This window comes from Gorilla gorilla, chromosome 1 (assembly GCF_029281585.2).
Source record: "Gorilla gorilla gorilla isolate KB3781 chromosome 1, NHGRI_mGorGor1-v2.1_pri, whole genome shotgun sequence".
NCBI classification, from domain to species: Eukaryota; Metazoa; Chordata; class Mammalia; order Primates; family Hominidae; genus Gorilla; species Gorilla gorilla.
Genome location: NC_073224.2, coordinates 27633662 through 27659360, shown reverse-complemented (window position 1 = coordinate 27659360; position 25699 = coordinate 27633662).

Below are 25699 nucleotides of genomic sequence, written 5' to 3'. Positions count from 1 at the left end.
CATCATTGGAGATAAGATAAAATACAAGCTTTAGTGAGCCGAGAATCACCCAAGACTCATACAGAATATTTTAACAAACTTTTTCAATAAAGACTCACGTTGCACCTGCTGCTGCCTTTAAATTTTTACTACAAATAAAATTGTCAAACTTTTCCATAAAATGAAAATATATGATTTTCGATATGATGGAAAACATATAGTAAATAGATGGGATTCTTTGATAGCTATTCATTTTATGAATTTCTTTTGTTTTTCTCTTTGCTTTCGTGTATACTTGTTTCATATATTTTATACTTGCAGTCATCAACATTTTTTCTGGAAACATTAGGTTTCCAGAAAACTTAATGATTCAAAAAACACTAAGCACATATACATTGTAGCAACTTGAATCCATGCATCTCTTAACCATGAGAATTTTTCTTAGAAATGCGTGGTTAGGAGATTTCATCGTTGTGCTAACATCATAGAGCACTCAGAGCATCATACAGCACTCATACTTACACAGACGTAGATGGTATGGCCTATTGCTCCTAGACTGCAAAACTGTTCAACAGGTCATTATACTGCATACTAGAAAGAAATAGTAACACACCGGTAAGTGTTTGTGCAACAGGAATTTTTCAATTTCTTTAGAATCTTATGGCACCGCCATCATATATATGGATTGTCATTGACCAAAATGTTATGTGATTCATGAATGTATTTCAAATATAATGAGCACTTTATTTTTATATTTACATGGTAAACGTGTATTAATATGGCATATATTCATTAAACAAATATTTATTAAATGCTTATTATTAAGAGATCACTGGGCCAGGCTCTCAGACTATAACAGCAATTAAGATCATATCTCTATAGATCTCTGTCTCTATATAAATATTTAAGATACTACCAGTTTAAGGAGGGAATGATTGGCATGATCATTGCTCTGGTAAGATAAATATGTATCAAGGCAGGGAAAAGAGACTCCTAAACTAGTAGTAGCAAGGTCAGCATAAGAGATTGGTTAATAATATGGATGCAGTCTAATCTAAATTGAATTGTGAAAGATAAATTAGAGCCAGGGTTGAAAGAGAGATGCGGGCGGGATGAGGATATTCAACATTGAAATAACGAAGAGTAAAATGTGCAATCAACGGAAAAAACCTTGGTGCTATCCGCAGATTCATGTGCATCCAGTGTAGCATTCATACTGGACTGTCATCCACAAATAATTACCAAGCAATTTAAAATATTTTCAATAGTGAGAGGAGGAAGGAAGAAACTGGTCAGGCAGGCAGGGTGGGTCTTTGGTAAAACTCCTTCAAACCAAGAACAGCCTGAAAATCAAACTGCAGGCCCCAGGTAAGAAAGCACCCGCGTCCTTGAATGGAAACACCTACTCGGTGAAACTGCATGAACAAATTCCATCCACTCCTTTTGTGGACACATTTCCCTCTCCCGGGCCACACCTTAGTCTCTAACTTTTCACCTATTTTACATATACTACCTTTCTATGATTGGCCACTGGGGAGTCTTCATTTACATAGAGTGAATCATCACGTCAGCTCCTGATTGGTCCTGGGCCAAGCCTCCACCTCTGCCTCCAAGCAAGTGGTTCCTTTTTTTTTTTGAGACAGAGTCTCGTTTTGTCGCCCAGGCTGGAGTGCAGTGGCGCCATCTTGGTTCACTGCAACCTCCGGCTCTCGGGTTCACACCATTCTCCTGCCTTAGCCTCTCGAGTAGCTGGGATTACAGGTGTCCGCCACCACGCCCAGATGATTTTTTGTATTTTTAGTAGAGATGGGGTTTCACCTTGTTAGCCAGGTTGGTCTTGATCTCCTGACCTCATGAGCCACCCGCCTCGGCCTCCCAAAGTGCTGGGATTACAGACCTGAGCCACTGTGCCCGGCCTTAGACTATCATAGAGTGGTGCTTTCTCCAGGACAGCCTGCAGACCAGTCAGCACACCCCTCCCCATTCCCAGTCCATAAAGTCCCGGGACTCATCCTCATAGTTGGCAGCCCTCTTTACGGTCCCCTCTCTTTGCTGAGAGCTTTTCTGTCACTTAATAAATCTGACTCTGACTTACTCACTTTCCAGTATCATTACACCTTATTCTTGTTTGTGGGATAGGAACCTGGAGCTCGCTGGCAGTGGGAGTAAAGAGCTGTAACACTGCCTCCCACCACGGAGCAACAGGAGTGAAAAAGCTGCAACAATAGTTTCTAAGAATGTACTAACAGGTGTATGGTGGAGTTAAATGTGTAATTTACAAAACTGTTCATATCTTTTCCCTCTATTTCTCTTAATCTCTTGCACGTTTCTCAGTTGTTCCCAATGCTTTCCTTTGACTATAGACCCAAGCCTGTGAAACCAGGTTCCTAAACTCTCCCTAGAAAGCTTCTTTAACCCTTTCCTCTCTTTAAAACCCTTATCTCTTAAAGATAGATATCTTGTAGCCATTTCTAATATAAATTAAACTAGTCCATAAACCACCAGCCACATGTAGCCCTACCTGGATTCATTATTTTAATTTGCAAAATGAAGTCTAAAATTAGATTAGGTAAAACACGATTTTCTCTATTATATATTCATTAAAAAATATTGATTGTAATCCATGAAGAGATAATAATGGTACTAAAAGTCAGTGGTATGAATTCAAAAGATAAACAGGAATTAACAAGTAATAATTGCAAGGAATGAGGAAAGAAGATAAATTCAAGACTATATGACTGGTAAATAAATTAATGTTTTTTATATTTAAAAGATGAACTCAAGAATAGTAACAGTTTGAGATGGGGATGAAAATTTCCATTTTGGACATTTGGGTTTAAATTGTTTAGGGAACACACTAATAGAGGAATTTAGGAGCCAGGTAATTTGATGTACTGTTCTAAAATTCATAAGCACTGTCTAGATGCTGATACTGATTTGATTATCATCAAGCTTGAGGTATAAATTAGTGCGTGGGAGAAATGACTTCATGAAAGAGAGTATGCAGATTGAGAAGAAAAAGGAAAGGAAGACAATTAAACCTAACTAAGAAGTCCCTTATAGAAGTCAAGAATAGAAAGTAATTAAGATGAGGAAGTGATTCTCTGGGGAGTTGGAAAACAAAATAACATTCAAATTCACATTTTAGATTTACCAGAGAAGTGGATCACTTTGACGAGAATCATTTTCAGTTGAATGATAAGCACTCAATCTTTAGAATATAGATAACTGCTAGGAAATACAACTGTGAAGGGGAAAAGAAGAGAATACAACAGGCAATATGCTTCTTTTCTTTTCTTCCTTTCCTTTATGATACAGAAATTTCTTTGTGCATTATCCAATGCTGTAGCCTTTTCTCTAAATATGAAACTCTATGTACATGTGTAAATCTAATTTCTTCATTATCAGGAGTGCACATTGTATCCACTATTGTTAACATTCTGATGGATGCTGAGGATTCTTGAGACTTTCAACATACCAAAGATGTTGGCATTCAGTAAAATATTGTCCTTGTCAAAGGCTGTGAGCAAATGAAAGGTTCTCTCAAGGGTCTTCCTTCAGTGAAGCTTTCATCTTGATCTCCTCTTTCCTAAATTATCTAATAACAGATGCCTCTACCCTTTGTGTCAGTATTGATTTCTTCTTTCTTTCATACCATAGATTCAATCAATCGGGAAATCCTTTAACATAAACCCAGCGTTTAACATAAACCCAGCAATTGACAAATTCTCTGTTATCATCATCTCTCATTTGGACTATAGGAGTAGGTTCCAGGATTATATATCTAACTATGCTCTTGATTTCATTTGGTCTATTCTCTTCTTAGCAGCAGCCAGAGTTTTTGTTTTTTGTTTTTGATTAAGCCAATGTCTAGCAAACCATAGACAATTGCAACAAAGCACATGCGTATCAGTTTTGCCAGAGCAATTTCTACTGGGAACAACTCATTGAGGCAGGACAATAACAAAAGTGTGAGCCCCCTGCCACCCATTGCATTGTAGGAAAGTGCATAGCGATCTAATATAAACGGGCATAAGTCTTAGAGAGAGATGCTGACCTGAGCCTTGTAAGAGCATAGTTATGGAAGTGCTCTCATGTGCCCTGATCAGAGACTAAGATCCAATAGCAAGACGGCAGCCCTATTCTGCCAGCTTACAGTTACAGGAACACAACTCCCTACGGAGTAATAAAGGAAATGATACAGCCCTATAGCTGCAGCTATATGAGGAGATGAGCCAGTAGTATGATTTGCCACCTTAGCACTAACAGTTGGAGAGCAAGAAGCCCTCCCTTTCATATAAGTATTTTAGCTGATGGGATTCATTTCTTAATCACAAGGCTATTGCTGGTCTCCATGGTGCTCTCAAACAAGCCAGCTTCTTTTCTTTGGGAGGACAGCCTGCAGGAAATCATTTTTGAATCAATTGACCTTTTCCTTTCAGCCAGATAGTGTCACCCTTCTACTCAGCAGTAACTTCCAATGGCTTCTCATTAAACTTGGAATAAAATTCTAAACCCTTACCGTGATTATTAAGGCCCTGCAGGAGTCAACCCTTTTATTGCTGTCTCTGGTTCTGTTTCCTACCATTCGCTTTTTCATCACTGCACTCCAGCCACCCTGGCCTTCCTTTCCTTCTTCAAACAAGGCTTTCCATGGACATAGTGAATGCCATTGCAATTATCTTGTCATTACATATCTGAAGATGGGTGTTTTCCAAAATCTTGGCACGTTGTCAGCCATCATCTTTCCCTTTGATCTGTTATGATCTCTGTGTGATTTTGCTTCTTTAGTTTATTAATATAGTAGATTGCTTTTACTTATTTTCAAATATTGAACCAGTCCTGCATACTTGGAATAAACCCCAGTTGTCCATGGGGTATAATTCCTTTTTTTAAAAAAAATTTTAGGTTGTGTTTGCTAATATTTTGTTGTGCATTTTTGTGTCTTAATGAGGGATATTGGTCTATTTTTTGTTTTTGTTTTTATACTACTTTTGTCTGGTTTTTGTATCAAGGTAATTCTTGCTGCATAAAATTAATTAGGAAGTGTTCCTTTATCTTCTATTTTCTGAAATGGATTGTTCAAAATTGGCGTTAATTTTTTCTAAATGTTTGGTGAAATTCTCTAGTGAAACCATCTGGGCATGGTTATTTTATTTTATGGAACTTTAAGTGTTAGCTCCAACTTCTTTAACAGTTGCAGTGCTATTCAGAACATAAATTTTATACTGGATAAGTTGTGGAAGTTTGTGGTTTTTGAGGTGTTAGTTCTTTTCTTCTAGGTTGGGTTATATTTATAAACATAAATTTATTCCTAGTATTTACTTATTAACCTTTTATAGCTGCACAATCTATATGGGTATACCTTACCTAATTCCAGATATTGGTGATCTGTGTTTTTCCTATTTTTATTTTTGTTAATCTCCCCACAGTTTTAACAACTTTATTGAATTTTTTGAAGTGCTAGTTGTTTATTCATTTTTCTCATTTTTTATTTTCTTGATTCTCCTTTTATGTTTCTTATTTTCTTCCTTTTGCTTACTTTGAATTTATTTTAATCTTCTTTTTCTAGGTTTCCTGCAGGAGACTAAGTTATTTATTTGAGATCATTTCTTATTTCATATGAGAAATTTTCTGCTCAGTCCTGCTTTAGTTGCGTACCACATAATTTGATAAGTGATAGTTTCATTTTAACTCAGTTTTTTTTTTCACTTTAAAATTTACTTTGAGACTTTTTTTCTGAATCATGGTTTTTTAGAAATGGTTGTTTTATGTTCTGTGATTGAGTTCTAGTCAAATTTCATTATGGTCAGAGAACACATTCTATATGACTTCTATTCTTTATAAAGTTTGTTTACTTTTTTATTAGTGAGGATCATAGGTTCAATATTGATAAATATTTCATGGATGTTTGCAAAACATATCTGTTTTGCTATTTTTGACTACAGTGTACTCTATGTGCAGATTAGATCCTGTTGATTGATTGTGTTATTCAGATCTTCTATATCCTTGGTTATAGAACATAACCAAGGATATTTCTCTCTCATAATTCAGTCCATTGCTGAGAAGCATGTGTGTGCATTACATTTTTAAAATAATCCTCGGTTCCACTTCTATACCACTTTGGAAGTGTAGCTTTATTGAGCTATTACTTATGTACAATAAAATTTACCAACTTTACTTGCATAATTTAATACATTCTGATAAATGTGGATAATCATGTAAGCACCACGAAACTTATGAAAGAAAACATTTCCATTAACTCAAAAGTTTTCCACAACTCCTGGCCCTTGACAATCATTTATTTTCTTTCTATCAGTATAGTTATGTGTTTTCTAGAATATCATATAAATTGGAATCCTACAGTAGGGAGTTTTGGGGTCTGATTTTTAACATGTATCATAATGCTGTTAAAATTAATCTATGTTGTTTTGAATTAGAGTATTGTTATTTTTTATTGGTGATATATTCTATTATATGGATAGACAACAATTCTTTTAAACTGTTATCTGTTGATAGACATCTGTATAATTTCCAATATTTGGCTATTATGAATGAACCTTCTATGAACATTCATGTAAAAATCTTTTTGTGGACATGTTTTCATTTTCCCACATAAATATCTAGTTGTAGAATGACTGTCTTGTATAGTATTTGTATAACTTTATTTTCTCACAAAGTATTGAAGTTTTTTTTCCAAAGTGACTATAATATTCTACATACCCATAACAGTTGGTCCACATCCTTGACAATATTTGGTATTGTTGACTTTTTAAATGTTGTTTTTCTAGTGGGTGTGCAGTGATATCTCATTATAATTTAAATTTTAATTTCCCTGTAATTAATTTTGTTAAGGATATTTTTATGTACTTATTTGCCACTGTATGTCTCATTTTTCTGAGTTATTTTATTAATTTTTAATATTGGTTAATCTTTCTATTCTTGAGTTATATAAGACGTTCTTCATATATTCTAGAGAAAGGCCCTTTGTCAGATTTATATTTTTACATATTTTCTCCCACTTTGTGCATTGCCTTTTCTTATTACTGTACTCTAAATATAACTTTTTTATTTTGAGAAAGACGTTTTACTGATTATACTCCTTTTGTAGTGTGTGATGTTTAAGCCTTATTTAATAAATCTTGCCAAATTCCAAAGTCACTAAGATTTCCTTTTATGTTTTTCTTCGAGAAGTTTATAGTTTCATCAACTACATTTAGGCCTATTCATGGTAATTTTTATATATGGTTAAAGGCAGGAGCCAAAAAATATTATTTTTTGTGTGGTATATGTATATCCAATAGTTACAACACAATTTTTTGAAAACATTATCCTGTCTCCATTTAATTTCCTGAAACCTCTGTCAAATACTAGAATGCTTGAATGGCTCTATTTCTGAATTCTCATATTCTGTACCACTTATCTATTTATTTTTATGATTTTAATACTTACATTAAAGTTCATGTAACTTACATTAAATACATACATATTTGTATATATGTATACTTGCTTGATTATGATAACTTTAATGTAAGTATCAAAGTCCACTGCTGATGATCTACATTTTTTACTTTTTCTTTTTTTTTTTGAGATGGATTCTCGCTCTGTTGCCCAAGCTGGAGTACAATGTCATGATCTCGGCTCACTGCATCCTTCGCTCCCTGGTTCAAGCAATTCTCCCACCTCAGCCTCCCGAGTAGCTGCGATTACAGGCACCCACCATCATGCCCGGCTAATTTTTGTATTTTTGTAGAGATGGGGTTTTACCCTGTTGGCCAGGCTGGTCTTGAACTCCTGACCTCAGGTGATCCGCCTGCCTCGGCCTCCCAAAGTGCTGGGATTACAGGCATGAGCCACCGTGCCTGGCCCAATTTTTTACTTTTTCAGATTTGTTTTTCTCTATTTTAGGTCTCTTGCATTTTTACATTAATTTTAAAATGAGTTTGTTTATTTCTACCCAAAGCAATCTGGGAATTTGATTGTTATTGCATTGAATCTATAGTTCAGTTTGGACAATAATCCACATCTTAATAATATTGACTTTCCAAATTCATGAATGGAGTATACTTCCCCACAAATAATTCTACTTTAATCTTTCTCTGCAATATTTTCAGTTTTCTGTGAATGGATCTTGCACATACTTTGGCAAGTAAAATCATTTTATACTTCTTGATGCTGTGTTTTAAATTTGAATTTAAATGTTATAAGTTTATCTAGTCTATAGAAATCCAATTGATTTTTTGTGTATTATATTTGTTAATGTCTTCAGAGAAACAGAACCAATAGAACATGTATTATGATGACATTTATTATAGGAATTGGCTAACATGATTATGAAAGTCAAAGAAGCTTCACCATCTGCTATCTGCAATCTATATAACCAGGAAAGCTGGTGGGGTACCCCACCTCCAGCTTCTCCAGGGCCTGGGCATGGAGAAGCCACTAAGGGATGTTCAAAAACGAAGGTCAGAGAATCCAGAACGCTGATGTTAGAAGTCAGGAGAACTTGGATGTCCCAGCTAAAGAAGAAAGAGAAAATTCACCTTTCCTCTGCCTTTTGTTCTATTCAGGCCCTCGAGGGATTGAAAGATGCCTATTCACATTGGTAAGGGGGAATCTTCTTTACCCAGTCTACTGATTCAAATGATAACCTCTCCCAGAAACACCCTCACAGACACACCCAGAAATCATGCTTTACCAGCTGCCTTGGCGTCCCTTAACCCAGTCAAGCTGACCCTTAAAATTAACTGTCACGATATTGACTTTGCGTTCTGCAAATTTACAAAACTTGTTACTTTTAATAGCATTTTTGTAGATTCCTTAGAATTTTCTACAGACAAGATTATATTGTCTGTGAAAAAAGACATTTTTAAATTTTTCTTTCTTGTATCTATAGGCCCATGATGACTGTTAGTAGCACACTAGTAGCCATCTGGCTGAAATTATTGCTATAAGAATGGATGTGTATCTTTATCTTAGCCATTCTGTATTACCTTATAATATTTTGCTATTAGAAACAGAACCAGAAAACTCTCTCTCAGTTCTGGAGGCTGTAAGGATCTAAATCCCCATTGTTTTTTTGGTCATAAGTCCAGCCACATGGAAAAATTTAGGGAAAAGAGAGGAAAATCGTAGAGAGAGCGTTTTGACGGTATTTGAGTTTCTGCTTCCAGCTCATTCCACCTACGGCCAGGCAACAATTTCACTACGGAGGTTTATATATTGCTCCTCCTTTTAGATTATTCTCAACTAAGTTTGAATTGGGCTTATAATATTTGCAAGTGAAATTATCTTGAGTAATACAATTTCAATGAATTCTGGGGAATGTAACATATTTAAAAGTAATATGAATGCCAAAAGAGCATGAAAAGTGGGAGAGAGGAAACGGAAGTATGCTGATTGACAGGTTCAACAGTAACTGCATTTTGAAAGTAGGTAACTGTCACCCATTATAAGGAGGCGTTGTACCAGATAAATCTGTGTATTACCACAAACGTATTCCATACAAGTCTAATTATGAAATAATTAGAAAATAAAAAGTGTAGAGATCGAAACTATACAATTTATAAAAAGACCAATGTAACAAAAATTCTGTCAAGTTATATTAAAAATGCAGAGAGACGTGCATGCACATATGCACATGATTAAGATTTGTAAGAGGCCGGGAGCGGTGGCTCACGCCCGTAATCCCAGCACTCTGGGAGGCCGAGGCGGGCAGATCTAGAGGTCAGGAGATTCAGACCATCCTGGCTAACACGGTGAAACCCCATCTCTATTAAAAATACAAAAAATTAGCCGGGCGAGGTGGCGGGCGCCTGTAGTCCCAGCTACTCGGGAGGCTGAGGCAGAAGAATGGCGTGAACCCAGGAGGCGGAGCTTGCAGTGAGCCGATTTCACGCCACCGCACTCCAGCCTGGGCGACAGAGCGAGATTCCGTCTCAGGAAAAAAAAAAAAAAAAAAAAAAAAGAACCATAAGAGGAGATAGTCTGCCCTATGTGACAATTCTGTGACAAAACATTTTTCTTAATCCTTATGAAATAATGACATTTTTTTTTCCAGGCAAAGGCAATTTACTAAAAAGAAATCAATTAGAAGTAGAATATGTAGATAGTCTAATAAATATATCTCAACAGCTGTTAATGAATTCCAGCAAAAAAGTACCAGGTACAACTAATTTTTAAAAAGTCATTCTTGTTAACTTTCAAATAATGTGCAAAGTAAATAGCATAAAATTTTTCTAGGGAAAATAAAAATGTACATATTAGTTTTAATTAATATTTCATTGTTATATATATTTTGTTATTATATTTTTACTGCTCCGTGTATTAGTTTTTAAGTATTTATGCTTGTTTTTCTCTTTGTCTTTCTTTTTTTTTTTATTTTTGAGACAGAGTGTCACTGTCACCCAGGCTTGAGTACAGTGGCATGATCTCAGCTCACTGAAACCTCTGCCCCCAGGTTCAAGTGATCCACCTGCCTCACCCTGCGTGAGTAGCTGGGAGTACAGGCACATGTCACTGCCCTTGGCTAATTTTTGTATTTTTTTTGGTAGAGATGGGGTTTCACCATGTTGTCCAGGCTGGTCTTGAACTCCTGACCTCAAGTGATCCACCTGCCTCGGGCTCCCAAAGTGCTGGGATTACAGGCATGAGCCACTGCACCAGGCTGGCTTTTTTCTTATTTTTATAGTTCTTAGTTTGCTTATTTTCGAATTTTGGTGAGAAATAAAAGTATGCTATTATGTTCTCATTATTCACTTACAAACCTTCATGCTTGTCAAATGATTACATTAGAGAAAACTCATAAAATTTTGATATTTTACAGGAGGCAGGAAGCAACAGTTAATTTATTTCTCTGACGCTTGCTTAGTTCTCATTTCAATATCTTGTTTTGAAATAGCCTAGATTCAAATTTAAATTCTCTATTGAGAGGACTTTACTAATTTTTCAGATAACCGATTTAATTTTGAAGTACCTTAATCGGAAGAAACAGAAAATGTGTGTTGAGCACTTAACATTTTCATTTGCAGGTTCATTTTTATATTTTTGGGGAGAGGTGAGGGTATTTGGAATGCGGGGATTTGCATCTGAGTTTAGAGTTTATTAAAACTATCTAGTGCTATTGGACTGTATTTTTTCATTACGTGTTTTTTTTCCATATATTAATTTGAAGGCAGGGCACTGTGCCATAAAGGAAGCAGGAAGGAATTTAAAGCATGTCTGAAAATAAATATCAGAAAAAGGCAGATAAGTGAATATGTCCCTAATCAGCTATTTATTTTGTGTGTGTATAACTATATGACTATATAATCATATTGATATGACAAAATTCTTATTTCTAACTTTGATTCAATTGATGATATAGAGGCGATCTTGGGATCATCGTTCTGATACAGATGCTGCCCAATAAACCCACTATAAGCTGAAAATATCAAAAGCGCATTTAATACACCTAACCTACTGAAAATTGTAGCATAGCCTAGCCTACCTGAAATGTGTTCAGACCACTTCCATTAGCGTAGTTAGGCAAAAACATCTAAAACAAAGCCTGTTTTATAATAAAATGTAGTGTATCTATGTAATTTATTGAATACTGTGCTGAAAGTAAAAAAACAGTGGCTGTATGGGCACTCAAAGTACAGTTTCTACTGGAAGCAGACTACTTTCACACCATTGTGAAGTTGAAAACTTCTAAGCCAAACCATTTAATGGGGAATCATCTGTATTCTCACTGTAAAGTAAGAATGTTAACATTATTTGTGGCAATATTAGTAAGAATATTAATGTTGTTAATGTTCTGTATGTTGTTACACTGCAAGACATTCCTATTTAAAATCAGAAATTGAAGATAAATCATTCATTATGCAAATGAACAGTAAAAATATTATTTGATATATAGCCATGAATAATCATCGTTCAGTTATGATCCAATTTCCTGAAACTCAAATTTTCATCCTGACATTTTGTTTTAAAATGGTGCAACACTTTTTCCTTTGAATTTATTTTGTATGAACTTTGAAACAACTAGTCTCTAATTATCCATTCACAAACAATAGCTAATTGATTTTTGTAATTTTCTACTCTATCATCTACCTGCAGAGAAAATTAGGCTCATATCATGAAATTATGGGCTCATTTTACCTTTAGAAATGTTTATTAGAATTTTGGTTTGAGAGCTGGCCTCCAAGAGTTTGCATTTAAGCTAAGATGCTAGTAAAGAATGGATGCAACATAATCTAATATCTTGAGATAAAATAGTATAAATGTGGACACAGTAAATACTAAAATGTTAAAATATGTACTTTGATTTCTTAAAAGACAAAATAGTGTTGATTTTCAAAGAACATATCAGATCATTCTTAGTTTATAGAATTTGAAAATAAAGACGTTGAGTGAGAATTTCCCTGAGATAATTTACCAAGCTACAAAAATGACTATTAAAGCTTGAGGACAACGAAGTTTCAAAGACTTGGAGAAATTAATCGTTGGTATTTGAAACGCTCTGGGGTAATTCTAGGAAGAGGTTTAAAAAATCATTTGTGTTTCAGGTGCACTTGTGCTGTCCAATACAGCAGCCACTTGCCACATAGAACCACTTAAACTTTAGTTTAAATTAGTTAAATTGAAATAAAATAAACTTCTGCAGGTGCACTAGCCACATTTTAACGGTTCTATAGTCACCAACAGGTCAGAGGCTATGCAGCTGTCAGTGCAGAGATCATTGCCATTACCACACAAATTTTATTGAACAAATGGAGACGTCCAACAATTGTGAATGTGGGTTTGAGGGTGAGAAGTGGGATTATGCATAAAATCATTGATTCTGTGGTCGCCCACAGAAAATGAGAGTTGGACCCATGAAATAAATAAGATTTACGAGAAAGCTAACATGCAATCCTTTTTGGAATATCTACCACTAAGGGCAGAAGAAGGAAGATTGTACAATAAAACAGATAATGTTTTGCAAAAAAGGAAGATCCAAGCCCTGCTGATATCAAGATCTTGAATGGTTGGAACAATAAGTTTCATATCATAGAGAAAAATCCTTGCATAATGTGCTTTCAAAAATTGGGCAACATGCAGTCCAGTCTCACATAGAATAGCAGAGACATTCCCAGAGCAGCCTGTGGAGAAATAGGAACACTTTTACACTGTTGGTGGGGGTGTCAATTAGTTCAACCATTGTGGAAGGCAGTGTGGCGATTCCTCAAGCATCTAGAACTAGAAATACCATTTGACCCAGTAATCCCATTACTGGGTATATACCCAAAGGATTATATATCATTCTACTATAAAGGCACATGCACACGTATGTTTATTGCAGCACTATTCACAATAGCAAAGACTTGGAACCAACCCAAGTGTCCATCAATGATAGACTGGATAAAGAAAATGTGGCACATATACACTGTGGAATACTATGCAGCCATGAAAAAGGATGAGTTCATGTCCTTTGCAGGGACATGGATGAAGCTGGAAACCATCATTCTCAGCAAACTAGCACAGGAACAGAAAACCAAGCACCACATGTTCTCACTTATAAGTGGGAGCTGAACAATGAGAACACATGGACACAGGGAGGGGAACATCTCACACCAGGGTCTGTTAGGGTGTGGGGGCTAGGGGAGGGATAGCATTAGGAGAAATACCTAATGTAAGTGACTGGTTGATGGGTGTGGCAAACCAACACGGCACGTGTATACCTATGTAACAAAACTGCACGTTCTGCACATGTATCCCAGAACTTAAAGTATAATAAAAAAAAAATAGCTTCCATTCTGAGACTATCACTGAGTGTAGTTTGGGAAAACTTGCTTCCTTTTTTTTTGCCTTAATGGTCTGCAGCAAGCTGGATTTCAAGAACATCCAGGACTGTTCCCTTTTGTATAAGTGAAAAGCTTGTAGAAAATCCTTCTTTGGGGCATTTTTAAGGAACTTCTCTGTATCTGACAGAGAGTTTTAACTACAAATGCAGAGCAGTACTTTAAAACGAAATCTAATGCATAGAAACACTTGATATTCCAAAGATCCTATAAATTGAGTTAGTATCTATCACTGGAGCTTTCTGTTGCACAATTTGTCTCAAGATTTTTATGCCTTTTATCTGCTCCACAGACTGTAGGACAGCTACATCTTCAACATGGCTTGAGGGTGCCACATTAGAAGTTACTATCTATATCCTCGATGGTTTTTGATATTAAACTTTTGAATTCTTATACACTTTATTAGTATAGAATGGAATCATTAATTTTTATTTCTCTGAATATTAGAAAATTTGAGCATCTTTTCACATAATGTTAGTCATTTAGATTCTTTTAATGTTAATTGACTGTTTTATTGAGCTGTTTTATTTTCCTTATTGTCAATAAGGATGCGTTTATTAATTTACTTATGTTTGTTCACTTAAATTCTTGATTATACTCCCTTGGTCATTTGGTCTCGTTTTAAAAATTATTTCTTTGTCCATGTCTTTTCTTTTAATTGTCTTTATGCTGTCTTTCTATGAACAGATTTTTTACAGGTAATGTAGTCAGATTTCTTAAACTTTACTTTCATGTTTTATATGTTTTGTACCTTTATAAATTCTCCCCTACCCAAGGCCAGAGACATGTTACCTGACAGTCTCTACTAAAAGATATTAAAATGTTGCTTTCATTTATATCTTTATTCTAAGTTGAGTTTCCATTTGTTTTTGTCAGAGGCAATTTATTTTGTAATAAGAAGATCTAGTTGCTCAGAACCAATTATCAAAGAGCTCATCATTTTAGTATTGTTCTATAGAGCAGAGCTACTCATATTACATGACAAGTCTTCACATATGGGTGGGTCTGTTTCTGAGTCTAGTTGCTCTGTTTCCTTGGTTCCTTTTTCCCTGTGCCCAGATAACAAATCTTGATATTTGATGGGCAAAATCCTCCTGTTCCTTCTTCAAAACTTCAATTTTGTTGCTGCTCCAGGAAGCTGGTGAGCTTATTTCTGAGCCCAACAATGTATTTTATTTATTATCACTTTCAGCATTTCATCCATCTTTATGGCAGATAGTTGCATCAAATCCTGTACTTACTATGTAGTTTCGACCTCGTGAAGGACTTGATGGCCTCAGTGTTGAACTTGTCCCTATATTTGGCCATGTAACTGTGGTCATAGGGGTGGTTATATTGAACAATATATGGTGCTCCCACTGTATGCTTGGAAGTGGGAGAGTGCAGGCTATGGGAATTATCAGAAAAGAATGAGTCACTAAAATCTGTGCAAACAGTTCAAATGTTTCAATACATCTGTACTACTTCTGATATCATACCATAGTTTCAATAGTTTCCACTTGATGGTGTCAAACAGTCCAATCAATGCCATAGTCCCTTTTCTAGAGCAAGGTGGCAAGATCAGATTTTAATCTTTTGAAAACATGATATTCCTTGGTTGAAGTCTCTTGCTTCTGAGAACTTATTTATGAATACAACACAGCTTAAAATCATAGGGATAAGAAATACGTATTTTAAAAGTCAGATGTATGTTATCAGAGACATTAACTCTATCTTCACATCCTGATTTGTTGGCTCAGTATTCTAGCAAGGGAGGAACAGTCTCCTTTATCATGGATCATATTATATATATATGTATATATATATATACATATACATATATATAGATATTTTGAGACGGAGTCTCGCTCTATTGCCCAGGCTGGAGTGCAGTGGCGTGATCTCGGCTCACTGCAAGCTCCGCCTCTTGGGTTCACGCCATTCTCCTGCCTCAGCCTCCCGAGTAGCGGGAACTACAGGTGCCCGCCGCCACGCAGAGCTAGTTTTTTGTATTTTTAGTAGAGACGGGGTTTCACCGTCTTAGTCAAGATGGGCGGAATCTCCTGACCTCGTGATCCGCCCACCTCGGCCTCCCAAAGTGCTGGGATTACAGGTGTGAGCCACTGTGCCCTGCCGGATCATATTATATCTTTTAAGCTAGCTCTTAGCCTCATAATTTAGTATCTACCAGCTTGTTTAGTGAGCATTTTGTGATATAAAATCTTTCCTTCCAGCAAATAGAGTGCATGATAGTAACAGCGAGTCCTATTGACTTGCCCCTTTTCTTTTTCCTTTCTTTTCTCCTCCTCCTTCTTGTTTTAATCTATGTTCCTGCATTGGGAGCAATGATGTGAAGAATACTCTGAGGGTAGCAATGACACTTAGCTAGGACAAGAGTAGCATGGTGCTATTTATTGAGTCATAAGGAGGATAGAAAATTATTCAAAAATGAGAATATATCCTGGGGAGAAAAGCACACTGTTTATATTATTGTTCCCTACATGACTAGGTTGCCTGGAAGAAATCTGGAAGAATATCAGTGACTGTCAGTTGCATTTATTACTAGACAGAACATTTGATTGATGGAGTAGCCAAGTTCGATTGGTTAGAATATTGCATCCATGTGTAACCTTTCTTCAGGTGCCTTTGAATATTGCTAAATGGTAGGCTTTGTGAGAATAGAGGAAAACAAAACTTTAGAGTAACTAGATACAGAGAATGAAAATGTCCACTCTTCTTCTTAGTTTATATAAAACAAACTACCCTTTACCTCTCTTCACTGACACTTCATTGTATTTTTCCCAAACTATGTCTTCTAAGTTTGCTTAGAACTGTCCTCTTTCCATTGACTTATTTATAACTTATTCTCTCCCTCCAGTGAATTCTTGAATTTACTCATCCAGTCCAGTCTCCCTCCCTCCCTTCTTTCCTTCCTCCCTTCCTTCCTTCCTTCCTCCCTCCCTCCCGCCCTCCCTCCCTTCTTCCTTTGATACATAATAACTGTACATATTTATGGGGTACATGTGATATGTGGATATATGCGTACAATATGTAATGATAAAATCAGCGTATTTAGGACGTCCATTGCCTCAGTCATTTATCATTTCTTTGTATTGGGGACATTTCAAGCGCTCTCTTCTAGTTATTTTGAAATATACAATCTCGGGCCGGGCACGGTGGCTCATGTCTGTAATCCCAGCACTTTGGGAGGCCGAGGCAGGCAGATCACAAGGTCAAGAGATCAAGACCATCCTGATCACCATGGTGAAACCCTGTCTCTACTAAAAATACAAAAATTAGCTGGACATGGTGGTGCACATCTGTAGTCCCAGCTACTCGGGAGGCTGAGGCAGGAGAATCACTTGAACTCGGGAGGTGCGGGTTGCAGTGAGCCGAGATCATGCCATCACAGTCCAGCTTGGTGACAGAGCAAGACTCCATCTCAAAAATAAATAAATAAATTAAACGAATTAAATAAATAAACATATGATCTGTTGTTAACTATAGTCACCCTACTTTGCTATTGAACATCAGAACTTATTCTTTTTATCTAATTGTATGTTTGTACCAATTCATCAGCCTCTTTCCATCCCCTTCCCACCAATACACACCCTTCCTAGACTCTGGTATCTATCATTCTACTTACTGACTCCATGAGATCAACTTTTTTTAGCTCCCACATATGAATGACAATATGCAATATTTGTGTTTCTGTGCTCAGTATATTTCATTTAACATAATAACCTCCAGTTTGATCCATATTGTTGCAAATGACAAGATTTCATTCTTTTTTAAAGCTGAAGAGTATTCCGTTGTGTATATATATACCACATTTTCTTTTTCCATTCATCCATTAACGGGCACTTAGGTTGATTCCATATCTTGACTATTGTGAATAGTGCTGCAATAAACATATGAATGAATGCAGGTATTATTTTGATAGACTGTTTTCCTTTCCTTTGGATGAATACTCACTAATAGCTGGGCTCAGTGGCATGCAACTGCAGTCCTTGCTATGTGGGAGACTGAGCTGGGAAGATTGCTTGAGGTCAGAAGTAGGAGTCCAGCCTGGTCAATGTAGGGAGACTCTGACTCTAATTAAAAACAAAACAAAACAAAACTCAGTAGTGATACAACTGGATTGTATGGAGTACTACTTTTAGTTTTTTGTTTGTTTTGAGACAGAGTCTCGGTCTGTGGCCCAGGCTGCAGTGCAATGGCACGATCTCAGCTCACTGCAACCTCCACCTCCCAGATTCAAGTGATTCTCCTGCCTCAGCCTCCCAAGTAGCTGGGACTACAGGTGCGCATCACCATGCCTGGCTAATTTTTTGTATTTTTAGTAGAGACAGTGTTTCCCTGTGTTAGCCAGAATGGTCTCGATTTCCTGACCTCGTGATCTGCCCGCCTCGGCCTCCCAAAGTGCTGGGATTACAGGCGTGAGCCACCATGCCCGTCTTACTTTTAGTTTTTTGGGGAACTTTCACACTGTTTTCTGTAATGGTGGTACTAATTTACATTCCCACCAATAGCGTATGAGTTCCCTGTTCTCTATATCCAGTCTGGTCTTTACACTTTACACCAATATCCAAGATGAACACACATCTTCATCTGACAGAGTTATCTCTTCTTTGATTCAGATTTGTTTTGTTTTATTTGGGGAGTGGTTCATTTAAAAGAATGCATATTAATTATAGTGTCATTAAAGTAATCTACATTTATTTCATAAACTTTGTATTTGAGACACTGGTCAAGTAAAAAAGTTTTCCCCATTTACATTTCACTAGTTAACAATTTCTGCAAATATTCTCTGTCAGTTCACAGATAAATTTTCATTTATGTCCTTGAAAATATTTTAATAACTGTTTTAAAGTAATTGTATTCTAATTCTAACATTTTCATATATGGGTATATTTTAATTGACTGGTTTTTCTCCTAGTTGTATGTCATATTCTGCTTTATTGCATATCCAGTAATTTTTGATTTATGGTAAATATTGTAGATGCCACCTTATTCATTTTCTGGATTTTGTTGATGTGCTTTAAAGACTATTTAATTTTGGTCTTGAAGGCAGATAATTTTCTGGCAAATGAGCTTGAACTTGATGAGTCTTAGTTGCTTCATGTTAGGCATTTTGATTGGGATATGAAGTCATTCTCAATTTAAAGCAAACCAAACTCTATTCCTTAGACCACGTCTTTCTAGGGTCTCAACTTAGTGCCTAGCGATTCATTAAGCTGTTTCTTTTCTGGAGGTTGGACCTCCACAACCTCCTAAAATTGTGCGGTTTCCAGAATCATCATTAATCTCCCACCTCTTTATGTCTGTCCTTGGCAAAATGGTGCAGAGTACTGCCCTGAGTATTTCCAGTTTACTAGTTAGTGAAATACTCAAGGGGTCCTCTAAACAAATTTGGGGAGCTGTTTCTCTGAGTAGCTACCTTCCGTCTTTGTCTCTAAATATTGCATCTGCCTCAGTAATTCGGAACGGTAATCCTCTTTCCCTCTACACAACGGGATTGTTACTGTTTAGACTCCATTTCCTTATGCCATAATTTGAAAAATACTCGAGAACAGAAAGATTAAATGAATGTGAAGCTCGCTGCATGTGTTTTCCTTCTCTCAAGTTTCAAAACTCCACATCTTTCCTGTCCAGTGTGTGAATTAATGGGTCAATATAATTTTTCCAGTTTAACACTTGTTTACAGAGGATGGGTTAGCTGCAAACCCCTCCCTCAGTCATGGCTGGAAGCAGAAATAATCTGATAAAATATTTGATTTCAAATGTTTTTCACTTTTGGGATTTTGATCTCATTCTTATTTAAAGTTTCCATATCTCTTCTAAAGTTTTTATTCTCTTTACTCACTAAATCCATCTTTTCCCATATAACTTTAACATATTTGTTAGCATTATTTTACAGTCTTTCTCTGATTATTATAATACATGTCAACTCTGGTTTGCTCCTAATGATATTTTTTTCCTCTTGATTATACCCCACATCTTTCTGCTTATTTGCATGCCTATGCTTTTTAAAAAAATTTCCTACTGGTCATTTTATATGCTAATTGTAAAGACTGGGTTATTTTTTCTTCCTTTTAAGAATGTTAACTTTTCTTCCAGCAGGCACAATCACCTTGATGCTGTCTGCTTTGTTTTAGGTTTTGTTAAAGCACATTTAAATATGTTTTTCCTTTAATTGTACAGCGTGATTCTTACTCTTGAATTTGGTCCTAATTGCTTAAAAAATTATCATTCTGGAGTCTTATTATAAATCCCTATTAAAATCTCCTCTCAATTGATATGATAAAAAATTTAAACCTTTTTTTTCCCCAGTACTGGGAATTTGCTAAAATGTTCCAACTTTCCATATGCTGTTTTCTGCTGTGCCTCTTCTCATCTCATCTCATGCATGCAGAGTTGAAACGGAAACCAAAGCAGTCTCTATCTGAATGCTGAATTGAGCCTTTCTTTCTCGTTACTTTGTTCATCCCCTTTCTTCCTTCTAGCGGTCCTAAATTTGGACCATAATTCTATATCCCAAGAAGACTGATGCTTTTGCCATTTCTGGTGTGCCACACAGACTATGGGGCACTCTCAGAGGAGAGAATGTTTGCATGTGGATCTCAGGGTCCTATCAAGACCCATCATGTATTCTCTACTCCTTTGAAAAGTATGCTATTTTAAAATTATTTTAAAGTTGCAGGGTTTGCAGTGTGCACTATTCTCTTTAATATCCTCAGTGCCTCATGTAGAGCTTGGCTAGAGAAAGCAATTAATGCTTATTGAGTCAATGAAGTAATGAAACATCTATATCATATAAAAATAACAACAAAACTGTTTTATAATGGGATAGCCTTTGTATATCTTGGCTTACATATTTTGTTTCAGTTAGTGATTGCTTGTAGTGAATATTTATAATTTCATATTTCATCAGCATCCTTGTTGAATATAGGTTCGACTTCTTCATTCAAGAACGGCTTAGTCATCCTTGACACAGTTTCAAATCCTCCACCCCCTCCTAGTTTCTCAAGGTGGTTGATCCAGATATCTGCAGTATACAACCACCTTCTGTTGACTACATCCATATCGGACAGCTAGACAAAGGCTATTTGACTGACCCCCACACCCCGCATGGATTGCACAAATATGCTGCAGTGACCACCACTCAGTCAGTCATGGTGTGACTCCACAGGACTCATCCCTGTTCGCTCTAGACTCACCAATTAGAAATCCCCATGGGAAACCTGATAGGGTAATGCCCTGGAGTCAGTAAAGTCTTCAGCCTTCACAGCCCTTGCTGTCTGCTGTCTCTCATGCCCCACTACTTGCTGGTTGAGCAAGCATGTTCCTGCCATCTCCCTTTTCCCATTAGTCCATCCAAGGTGTGCTGCCCTCTGCTTTCCGGGACCGGTAAGTAATATACTGCTTCTGTTTTATCATGTGTTTTGTTGAGTTACCTCCTCTGTGTCTAAACTCACTGACACACCTGAACTTAACTCTCCTCCTAGTCAGAGCTCCTCTCCTAGAGAATGACTAGGACAAGAGCCATAAAGGCTTCTGCCAGTATAAATAAGTTTCCTGTGAGAGGGACACCTGGTCACAGGTCATTAGGCCATCCACCAGGATGAAGAAGTATCCTGTGAAAGCTAGACTGTACACATCCACTTGGCCTGGGGCCCTGTCAGAACAGAGCTGAAGTTTGTAGCCCCACTCCTGAGCAAGACCTCAAGACCAAATTAGAGAAAAATACAATGGAGTTGAAAAACAAGAGTTGTTTTTCTTGATTAGCTGAATGGGCCTTCATAGGTGACGTTGTCTTAATAAGATCACCATGGACTAAAGTCTGACGCTTGACTTTATAGTGACAGAAACTCAATTTTATCCTAGTGCATTAAGAGCATGGCATTTGGTGAACAGTTTGTCATAATCAAAAATACAAGGGACTAATACCTAAGCCAGAGAGACAATTTAATCGTTTTCAAAGGAGCCCATCTTTTAATAAGACCACAATATTCATAATCACAGTGCAGGGAACACTTCCCAGTTTTAGAACTAAACAGTGATTAGATGCTTGGTTAAAAATTGAATTTTAGTAAAGGTATACAGAATACAATATCCTTAACAAAAAATTCCATCTAGATAATTCATGCATCAAATATGTGCTGAAGTCTTACTATGTATCGGTTACTATTATAATTGATGGTCATAGTGAAATTGTAGTCAAACATACCTATCAGCTCCATTTCCTTACAGTGGAATCCTGTATGGAAAAAGGTCACATGCCTGTGTCCCTATAAAGTGATAGGTAAGTAAACAAATTCTCATGGAGTTTCCATTTTTACATTTTAAGAAGCTCAGCCTAACTCTACTAGCGCAGTTTTCCTGAGGACAGAGCATGACATAGTTGGTCAGGATCACATATATTACTGTCATTACATTGCGGTCTTACTGCCCTCAGATTTTACTGAAATCACCTCGATTAGAGTTTAGTTGTTTAATAATAACTTACAGTATATCCCATTTTGTGATGTGCATACAAATGTTTTATGTATGTATTTGTTATATACATGAAACAAATTTTGGCATACATATTATGCAAAATATATATTACTAATTATACATATCTACCATGTATAAGTCTACATACATATATGTGTGCATATACACACAGCCTCGGAAGGTCATTTTGGTTTTTTTACTTTCATTTTTTTTTGTGGTATCAGAGTGAACAAGTAACACTATTATTTTTTCTTTAAGAAGATATTCTACTAATAAAATAATCAAGTGAATAAAAAAGAAATGAAAGCTATTTAAAGAGATAAGCATCAAGAATATATCAGGAAAATTATGGTAATGGTGACTTGTTTACCTGCACATACATTTTTGGTAACTGGACATTAGGCGTCAGGCATTGTGTCACTTGACAAATTCTCATGGAATTTTTAAAAACACCACACTACTTGATTTACTAAATAAAAGTTAAAAAATTATAAGCCATAGTATTTTATTTTATTGATGTTGGTATTTATATTTCAGTATTTACAGAAGGTAGAATTATTCTTCTTTGAAAATCTGAGCAATATAGAGCGCCGTGTCTGAACAATATGCATGAACTCTCTATATAGTCAAATATTTTCTATTCTCTGTTCATAGTTAGATTTTGTGTCTAGAAAATTTTTCAACTCTACTACTACACTGGTAGTGTCCAGTACACAGATTGTGAGCCTAGTATTCTGGAAAGAGTTTTAGCTAAAGGAATAAAATTGGCAGTCTTTAGCTATTGATGATATTAAAAGCCAGAGGTCTAATAAAATGTACAAGGGAGTGAGTTAGATAAAGAGTAAATTACAAGCAATGACTGGGTCTAGTGGCACTTCTACATTCAGTATTTGGGAAAAAAGGAGATAGCTCAGAAGGAACCAATGAAACAGGAAAAAAGAAACAAGAACTAAATCAAGAAAGTACATGAAAATGTGTTGATAGATCATAACAGGAAGATCACGTATAGATCATTGCAATTTGAAACATGGATATAATTAGTGATCATAGCTGGTACTGTTTGGAAGAGTGATGAAGAGAAAGCTTGATTAAAATAGGTTTAAGGGAAATTGGGAAGAGGAAAAGCAGCCCCAGTGAATATAGAAAGCTCTTCTGGTTTTGGTGCCAAGTGGAACAAAGAGATAAGACGGTAGCTTTTAGAAAAGCGAAGTTAAACAAACCCTTTTTTGTTTGTTTCTTTCTCTCTGCGTGTGTGTGTTTAAAGGAAATAGAAATAATGGTAAGCTAATGGGAATGATCTAGTTGTAAGACAATAAATGTTAATATAAACAGAGACGGATGTATTTGTTAAAGGCTGTCCTTGAGTAGGTGAGAGTGAATGGAATAAAGTGCTCAATTGGAAAGAGTGGCATATGGTTTTACTTTTATTTTTTGATATGCATAGATTCTGCCTTACTCACCTTTTTTTTTAATAATACAAGGCAGAATAAGTTTTATTAAGCAGAATTTTTTGAAACATATTTTGACCACAGAACAATTTTAAGATTATATTGATTTGATAGGCGCACATACAAATTAATGCGTGCTTGAATTTTAGTGAGAGCCAAAATAGTTGCACCAATTTACTCGTCCTGCTGCAAAAAATCACAATGTGATTTGTTTGTTTTTATAGGTTTACTTCACAACAAATAACATATTACAGAAATTTTAATTTTACATTTTGTGAATAGCAGTATATAAATTATCAAATGGATTGCATAACTCTGACCAGTAATTATCAAATAGAGTACATCTATCAAAGCCCTGGGTGATTGTGAGGTGTTGCCTGCATATGTCTGTGATGCACAGACAGAGCATCTGGTTTTCACATGGCGAGGAATCATCCTAGAAACTTTCAGTAGTTACTGAGTGTGGTACAACCTTTTTTTTTTTTTTAATTTTTTAATTTTTATTTTTTATTTCCATGGGTTTTTGGAGAACAGGTGATGTTTGGTTACATGAATAACTTCTTCAGTGGTGATTTCTGAGATCTTGGTGCACCCATCACCGGAGCAATATACACTGTACCCAATTTGTAGTCTTTTTTTGTCTTTATTTATTTATTTATTTATTTTGAGATGGAGTCTCACTCTGTCACCCAGGCTGGAGTGCAGTGGCACAATCTTGGCTCACTGCAACCTCCACCTCCTGGGTTCAAGCGATTCTCCTGCCTCAACCTCCCTACTAGCTGGGACTACAGGCGCATGCCACCACACCCAGCTAATTTTTGTATTTTTAGTACAGACGGGGTTTCACCATGTTGGCCAGGATGGTCTCCATCTCTTGACCTTGTGATCTGCCCACTTCAGCCTTCCAATGTGCTGGGATTACAGGCATGAGCCACTGCACCTGGCCCCAGTTTGTAGTCTTTTATCCCTCACTCCTCTCATCCTTTTCCTGGAGTCCCTAAAGCTCTAAAGTCCATTGTATCATTCTTATGTCTTTGCATCTTCATAGCTTAACTCCCACTTATGAGAGAACATAACGATATTTGGTTTTCCATTCCAGAGTTACTTCACTTAGAATAATGGCCTCCAATTCCATCCACGTCACTTCGAATGCCCTTATTTTGTTCCTTTTTATGGCTGAGTCCTATATATATCACAATTTATTTATCCACTTGTTGAGTGACGGCATATGGTTTTAGATCAAGGGCTCTCAATCTGTGTTTGTATGTGTATGATCATGAGTGTGTGTGTGCTCATGGATGTGTGGGTGTGTGTTTACACTCCCTGGACCCACTGAAGCTCTGTAGATGCCTATGGGCTCCTTATAATTAATAATTCTAAATGCATAAAATGAATTACATAAGATTATAAAAAATTAAATTCAAATACAGTCATCAAAATATTTTAAACAATTTATAATATGTTAATATATGCTCATTTTTAATTATTTAAATAAGGAAAACAACATAATGTCAACAAATTAAACTTAACTTTATTATTTTAGGGAATGTAAATTTGAAGGTTACTATTGCTTAGCTTAAATGTTAGCTATAATGACTTTGCATGACAGTGAAAAGAGTTGAAGACATTTCAAGATACCTGTACCATCTGTAATATGATATAAAAATATTGGCGATAAAGCCACACTGTCCGCTAATACAACCATAGTTTGTTACCTACATTTATTACACAATTGAAGGAAATGCTCATTTTTGTCAGTGATTAGTAACAAAGATAAAAATAGGCTTAGTTTTTCCTCCCTCCTATCCAAGTTTATCGACTGTGTGATTTCTATCCAGACACCATGATCCCAGGTTAAGATTACATGGGATCATAGCATGCATTCTTAGTTCAACTATCATAAGAGGAAGAGAGTCTGAATATGGTATGGGAATACCAGTGTCGCATGTACACAGATGTGATTCAGGGAGT